Raw genomic sequence first — 8,429 nt, forward strand, 5'->3', positions numbered from 1 at the left:
CACTTTATCAGTAGAGGGAAAAATAAAATCAGAGGAGAGGGCTTCCCTGGTGGCGCAGGTGTTAAGAATCCACCTGCCAACGCAGGGGACACGGGTTTGAGCCCAGGTCCGGGAAGATCCCACATGCCGTGGAGCAACTAAGCCCATGCGCCACAGCTACTGAGCCTGTGCTCTAGAGCCCGTGAGTCACAACTACTGAAGCCCGCGCGCCTAGAGCCCATGCTCCACAACAAGAGAAGACACCGCAATGAAAAGCCCACACACCGCAAGGAAGAGTAGCCCCCACTCGCCGCAACTACAGAATGCCCATGGGCAGCAACAAAGACCCAACGCAGCCAAAATTAAATAAATAAATTAATTAATTAAAAAAAAATCGGGGGAAAGGGGAGGTAAGGTATAGGAAATAAGGCCAGGAAGGTTGTAGAAAGAAATCATTAAATATGATCTAAAATGCTGTCACTTGGATGATAATGTATGTGTCTAGGAGTCTCGGGGTCAAAGCAGGCAAGGCAGGGACAGATGTGAGGAGACGGGAAGGAAGTGGGTCTGTCTTTAAGTAGGAAAGTGAACATGAGAGGCTCGCAAAAAGAGGCCCAAGTTCCCCCTCTCATCAGCTCTCCCGGGGTCAGGCCCCATCCCGCTGGACCACACTGATTGGAGGAAGCAGGGGACTCTTAGGCGCTGGTTCACTACCCAGGGTTCCCTAAGGGCCAACCTGTCACCACCAGGCCTGGGACAATTCTGGAGCACCTACTGGCCCATAGCCATTGCCCTGAAAATGGACCTCTCCTCCCCTACCTACGGAGACCTGAAACCCTGTTAAAGAGGAAAAAGGTAACGACAGAAGGCTTGAAATGAAAGCTTGGCAGGGTCACACCTCCTGTGGAAGAACCGGTTACCTTAACCTTCCCTCCAGCCAAAGGCGGCTACAGGGAACTGGACGTTCACCTGGGGGTGGGCTGTCAAGAGAGAGGGAGGAGCTTGTGAAGTGGAGAGCCTGCGACAGAAGAGGGACCTGGAAGGCGTCCCGACTCTGGGGAGTCCCCCCGTTACCCTCAGTGGACCCAAGACAGCAGACACCGTGCCGCGGGTTCGCCTAAGGAAGCAGTGCGCGGCCCCAGGACCCTTCTTTGCTTGGTTACGTAAGTTCGCCCATTTGGTCTAGCTGTCGGCGTTTCCGCTGGGGCAGTCTACCGGTCCTTCAGTCCCTTCAGTCATCTGACGGCTGCCTTCACGGTGACAGTGGAGGTGATGGTGTTGCTCCAGGCACCACAGCACCAGAGCCCCAGCGGCTCACCTCTTGCTTTTGGATTTGCCGCAGAAGGAGCAAGTGTACTTGGTGTGCAGGTTGATTTCAAATTCCTTCACCATCTTCCTGAGGGAGGTGCCATAACCAGCTCCCTACTTGCCAATGACGCCCGCCTTCCTGGCGCCTTCACACACTGCGTCCCAGCCCGGAGAGGAAGCCACGCCCTTTATGGCAATGTCGACCGATCACTGTAAACTGACTTCATCCCCAGGAGATTTGATAATTGAAGTAACATAAAATTTGCTATTTTTAAAAATGACTTATTGGCCAAATCAGAGGGGGGTATTTCAGTCACTGAGACAGTGATAAACAGACTCAGAAAAAGCAGGAACTGGCACATGCCCAGTTCAGGTGCTGCATGGGGATGGGGCAGGGGCAGGATGAGAATTCTTAGGGAGGAATCCTACCACCTGCTGCTTCGCTAGCAAAGGATACTTCTTTCCTCTACGCACTAGCTCTCCTGCCTCAGAAAGGAGCTGCTTGCTTTACAGAAAATCTCATCGACCATCAGCACATCCTATGAGGTGTGCATCCTTCTCCTGGGTAGGCAGCGGTCAAGGCCCTGGCCTGAAGCCATACCCCCGTTCAGTACAAAGCTGGGGCTGAAGCAGGCCTGTGAGACTGCGGAACCCTCAGTCCTGACTGCAGTGCACACCCCCAAGACCTCCCCTGTTCCACCGGGACTTGAGGAGGCAGCACGCCGTCTCCGGGGGGGGGGACGTCTACCCCTACACCCCACCTCCGAGATGTGAAGGGCACAGCAAGAGAGAGGGTCTAGCTTGCATCTGGAGCGCCTTTTTGCCCCCTTGAGCCAGGAGATCTGCCAGGGCCCTAATGTGGCGGGGGACAAAGTGACCCTGCACCCAAGGCTGTGCGGGGCAGCCTGGCTGGGACCCAGGGGAAGAGGGTGGCGGAGATTCTGAGGTGTCTGTGATGACAGAGAGGCAAGGGGAGCCCAGATCCACAGGGAGGGGCAGCGAGCCCACAAATAGGCTGAGAAAGAACACACCAGGAGTTCACAGGCAGCTGAGACCAGTGAAACATCAAACCAGCCAAACACAGCTTAGGGGTCCCGGAGAGTGTTCACACGCACAGACCAGCACAAGGCCGGGGGCCCATCCCACCCCCACTGCCATGACATCCTGGGAGGCCTCTGCTGCCGCCCCTCCGCTAGGCAGCTTCTAAGATAGGAGCAGAGGAGTGGAGGCGAGCCTGGAAGACTGAGCAGCATGGAGACAGAAGTCACCCTAAAGACAGCGTAGTGATCACTGCATCGAAGTCGAAACTGGTCACTCAGTCTGGCTTCTCTTTACCTCCATCCAGTGGGTAGGGGCCTCACAGAAACCATGACATACATTATTTTGGACATGCAAGCACAGTGAGCACAACAGAAGTCCTGCTTCTCACTGCAGTCACTCCCTGGGTACCACCTAGGCTACACTTGGCAACCTCGTCTTGTTGTTTTTTCCATAAAGTATGTCACATGCCTCTCCTAGAGGAGGCCCAGCTCACATCTGAGTTTCTGTGCAAGTTGTCAGGCCTCCCCCGGTGCCAGTGCCGGGGCGGATGGCAAGATCTCTCAGGGGCCTAATCCTCCCCACTTAGCAAGTTATGTTTTCAACACGTGGTCTCATCTGGAGGCACTAGGGGCCCTGTGTGTCCCTCCTCCCTACTTGGGTTTCCAGAGAGTGAGGGTAGAGGGTGTAGCGAGCTCCAGGCTGCAAGGCAGGTAGTTGTAGGAGGCCCAAATCACCAAGAATTCCAGGCCTGGGGGGGCTCATCTACTCCAACTCGGCCACTTGAACAAACCGGGAAACTGAGGCCCACCACGTCATAAAGCCAAGACTGAGCCCGTGCATGGGGCTCCCTGTCCTTTGCAGCCCTCCCCTGGGGTCCGGGACAGGGTGTACGTGGAGGCCTCCCAGGAGGGCTAGTGGAGCACACCGGTTCTGCTCACATCCGTTTTCCTTCAGGCCAGCCTTGACTTCGAGACCCACCTACAGTTCCAGTTTGTTCTTCTTGCTTTCTTAAAGAAAATTTTAAATGAACTTTACAAGTTAATTAACCTTTCCCACTGTTTGGCCTCATCCTGGTCCCTGTGCTCTATATTCCCCCGGCAACAAATCCCACTGTTTGCCTATTGATCAGCTGTAAATCGAAGCTTTTACAACCTATTAAGTCACACCAGATCGACTAGGTGGTTTTTGCAAAGTCAGCATTTTGGACAAGCAGGGTTGTTCCTTCTTCTCTACCAGCTTCAGAGATGGGGGAGAGTGCTCTGTGGCGGGGATGGGGGCTGTTGACTTTGGAGCTGACCAGTGGGTAAGGTTCCAAGCTAAATTTAGCTGGACCCTCCCAGCTGGTTGTTATTCCAGCAACTAAGTATGGGCTTGCCCATCTGTATTTTAAGCTGAGCCCCAAATTTCCCCCTGTTTGGTTTTGTTGTGTTCTGCAGGACTTTGGTTTAGCTACCAAAAATATAAAGGGTTTTCTTGTGGGCTGTGAAGTAAGTTCAACCAGAGAGAGTCAGAACAAACTGTGTGGCACTGACATGGGAGTCTGTGATTTGAAGGGACCTGTCCAGCTAGTGTAGAACATTCTTGACACGCTCCCCCCATGCCCACAACCCTGAGTTAATTGTCTGAGACCAGGCAAGAAGGAAGAGCATGGTTGCTAATATGCACATGTAGAAAACTTACTGTTTTTATACGTCAACTATACCTCAATGAAACAAATTAAAAAAAAAGAAAGCTTACTGCTAAGAAGCACTTCCAAAATTTTCAAAACCCTGTGCTTAAGTACCAAACCGTATACAACAGTATGCTACCATCTGTGTAGGAAAATAGAAAATACATGTTTGCATATGCAAGTACTATTTCTGGAAACATTCACAAGGAGCTGGTAATGCCAGTTGCGTCTGGAAAGAAAAAACGAAGGACTGTAGGCCAGAAGGGTAGTGTTGGAATTTTTTCCTGTGTGCACAGATTACTTACAGTTTTTAGGTTTAAAAAAAGTATTCTTCGGCCAGTGCATTCTGTATACTGACATGTGAAGTCATGGCTTCATGATTTCCATTATTGCCATAGCAGTTTATAACACAGCACCTACCAACTCGGAAACTCCAGGAAAGAGCAAGCAAAAAGCCACAAATGTGTGAGCAGGTATGTATGTGTGAGTTCACAGTGTGCACACACACACTGGAACACATCATGTTTTTTAGCACATAATTCCACCGTGTAGGTTTTAAAAACAGCATCGAATGAAAAGGCTGGAAACAAATATGCCCACATGTTAATAATACTTAATTCTGCCTGGTGGGAATGTGGGTCATTGCTATTTTCTTCCCTATATTTGTGTGCCCTTAAAAAATTTCAACCCAAAAGTTTCCACTTAAAAATAGATCCTGACCCTGTGTTGTCAAAAAGCAGTGTATTAAGTACAGGAAGACGGTAAAGGAATCCCCATAGCCACAAGTCTCCAAGTGTTAATGTTCAGTCTCTTATAGGAAGCATCGGAATTTTTTTCTCATTTCACTTATTTGACATCATTCAGGGATGATGGGGATATTTGCTCATGTCTTACCCTTAGATCCGCTCATGTCAGTTCAACAAATGCTTATCAAATGAGTATGATGGGCTGGGTGCTGGGGGGATACACACCACTGCCATTTCTCCCATCTTAAAAAAGAGAAAAAAGAAAGAAGATACTTTCTTGGATTCATCTCTCTCTCCAGGAGGCTTCATGCTTCCTATTCTCCTTTGCAAGCAAAATTCCCTAAAACAGTTGTTTAAACTGTCTCCGATTCCTCTTTTTGAATTCTCCTTTGAACCTCCTTCAGTCACCCCACCTCCCACCCCGCACCTCCACCACATTGTTCTTGTCTGGTCGCCTGTGACCTCCACCCGGCTAAATTCATTGGACGGTTCTTGGTCCTCATTGCCCTTGACCCTGCTGTAGCAGGTCTTCTACCTAGAAACACGCTGGGACGCAGCTGACCTCCTCCCTCACCGACTACTCATTCATTCTCCTTTGCTGCTTGGTCTTTTTCTCCTCTGCTCTCCAGAGCTCAGTCCCCAGACCCCTTTTCTCTCTGCACTTTCTCCTAGATGATCTCATCCATTCTCACAGTTGAAACATTACTGATCTGCTGAGAACTCTCCCATGTACGTATTCAGCCTGGATCACGCCCCTGAACTCTAGGCTCACATAGCCCACCACCTACTTTCCATTTCCTCTTGGATATCTAAGGGCATCTCAAAGTTATCATGTCTACAACTGAACTCCTAAATTCCTACCCCAAACCACTCTCCCTGAGGTCTTCACCTCTCAGCAACTCCATCATTCCTGTTGCTCATGCCCCAAACCATGGACTTATCCTTGCTTCCCTCTTTCTCTCATGTGCCACATCAAATCCATGAGTATATTATGTTGGCTGCACTTGCAAAATATATCCAGGACCTGACCTCTTCTTATCTCTTCCAGTGCCACCACTCCAGCCCACACACCCATCACCTATTACTGCCATAACTTCCTTAATGTTCTCCCAGCTTCTCCCTTGCCCTTTATCCATTCATTATCAAGAGAGGAACCAGGCTGGTCAGTTTAAAACACAAGTCAGGTTATGCTACCTACTCCTCTAATCGAACTTCAGGAACTTCCCATGTCACTTAGAGTAAAAGTCAAAGTTCCTCCAACAGTCTGCTGATGAGGCCTCATGGGATCTGTCCACCACCTCCCTTCTACCTCTCATTATCTCCCTAAACTCTTCTACCACTGACCCCCTTACTCATCCAGACACACTGAACTCTAAACTGCTGCTTCTCTAAACACAAGCATGTTCCCACCTCAAAGCCTTGGCCCTCTCTGTTCCCTCTATCTGGACTATGCTCCCCAGTAGTCACAGTTACCTGGTACCTCCTTAAGGTCTTACACTCAAGTGTTATGTCCTCAGCAAGGCCTACCCTGACTTACCCTGTCAAACATGGCAACACCCGGAGTTCCCTTTCCCCTTCCATGTTTTTCCTCCTTATCACTATAGAATACACTCTATATTTTAATTATTTGTTTCACTATTGCTTGTTGTCTACCTCTCACCGTAAAACATAAACTGCTCGAGGGCAGAGACATTTGAACATTTCTTGTTCACTCCTGTACCATTAGTGCCTGGTATGTGGTAGGTGCTCAGAAAATTGCTGTGGAATGGGTGTCATTGTTGAAAAATATTTGGACTTGGTCTTGTGGGGAGGAGTGGGGTGAAACTGAAAGCCCATGCTCCCACTCTATACCCACATATTCAACTAATCACCTCTCTTCAGAGGAGCTTCATATCTCCATCTCTGATCTCCAAATTTGTATTCCCAGTGCCCAATTAATGATCTATGAGAAACTCAGAATGCACACATTCTGAGTTTATACCTTTTTCATGTTTCTCATCTCAGAAATAGTAGGTCATTACCTACTACCCATCGAGCTATCCAGATAAGGAACCGTGATCAATTATACTTGTGTAAACATGTGTTGAGCACCTATCTTGGGGCATCCAGTAAGCCAGACCCTAGTCGCACAGGGCAGAGCATGTAGCCCCTTCCTTCAAGGGACCAAGTTTGGTGCAATTACCATTGTAACAGAAAAATGTACTATTGTTCAGTTTTCCAAAGTGCAAATATCTTATTTTTTAATGATTACTAAAATAATATATGCTCATTATTATAAAGAATTTGATTAAAGAAATAAGAGACATAAAAATTGAAAGTCACCTGTAGCTAATCCACCAGAGGGCAGACAGCAGAAGCAAGAAGAACTACAATCCTGCAGCCTGTGGAACAAAAACCACATTCACAGAAAGATAGACAAGATGAAAAGGCAGAGGGCTATGTACCAGATGAAGAAACAAGATAAAACCCCAGAAAAACAACTAAATTAAGGGGAGATAGGCAACCTTCCAGAAAAAGAATTCAGAATAATGATAGTGAAGATGATCCAGGACCATGGAAAAACAACAGAGGCAAAGATCGAGAAGATGCAAATGTTTAACAAAGACCTAGAAGAATTAAAGAACAAACAGAGATGAACAATACAATAACTGAAATGAAAACTACACTAGAAGGAATCAATAGCACAATAACTGAGGCAGAAGAATGGATAAGTGACCTGAAAGACAGAATGGTGGAATTCACTGCTGCGGAACAGAATAAAGAAAAAAGAATGAAAAGAAATGAAGACAGCCTAAGAGACCTCTGGACAACATTAAACTCAACAACATTCGCATCACAGGGATCCCAGAAGGAGAAGAGAGAGAGAAAGGACCCAAGAAAATATTTGAAGAGCTTATAGTCAAAAACTTCCCTAACATGGGAAAGGAAATAGCCACCCAAGTCCAGGAAGCGCAGCGAGTCCCATACAGGATAAACCCAAGGAGAAACACGCCGAGACACATAGTAATCAAATTAGCAAAAATTAAAGACAAAGAAAAATTATTGAAAGCAGCGAGGGAAAAATGACAAATAACATACAAGGGAACTCCCATGAGGTTAACAGCTGATCTCTCAGCAGAAACTCTACAAGCCAGAAGGGAGTGGCACGGTATATTCAAAGTGATGAAAGGGAGGAACCTACAACCAAGATTACTCTACCTGTCAAGGATCTCATTCAGATTCGATGGAGAAATCAAGAGCTTTACAGACAAGCAAAAATTAAGAGAATTCAGCACCACCAAACCAGCTCTACAACAATGCTAAAGGAACTTCTCTAGGTGGGAAAAAACACAGAGAAGAAAAGGACCTACAAAAACAAACCCATAACAATTAAGAAAATGGTCATAGGAACATACATATCGATAATTATCTTAAACGTGAATGGATTAAACACTCCAGCCAAAAGACACAGGCTTGCTGAATGGATACAAAAACAAGACCCATATATATGCTGTCTACAAGAGACCCACTTCAGACCTAGGGACACATACAGACTGGAAGTGTGGGGATGGAAAAAGATATTCCATGCAAATGGAAATCAAAAGAAAGCTGGAGCACCAATACTCATATCAGATAAAATAGACTTTCAAATAAAGAACGTTATAAGAGACAAGGAAGGACACGTAATGATCAAAGGATCAATCCAA

General features: G+C 47.3%; 1 pseudogene; it reads right to left on the bottom strand.

The window, feature by feature from the left end:
* Window positions 1–1,190: 1,190 nt before the first annotated feature.
* Window positions 1,191–6,292, bottom strand: LOC113613095 (60S ribosomal protein L37a-like; annotated as a pseudogene).
* Between the last annotated feature and the right edge of the window lie 2,137 nt (window positions 6,293–8,429).

Source organism: Aethalodelphis obliquidens, unplaced genomic scaffold (genome assembly GCF_003676395.1).
Source record: "Aethalodelphis obliquidens isolate GAN/ISIS:26980383/991018 unplaced genomic scaffold, ASM367639v1 scaffold3, whole genome shotgun sequence".
Lineage (NCBI taxonomy): Eukaryota > Metazoa > Chordata > Mammalia > Artiodactyla > Delphinidae > Aethalodelphis > Aethalodelphis obliquidens.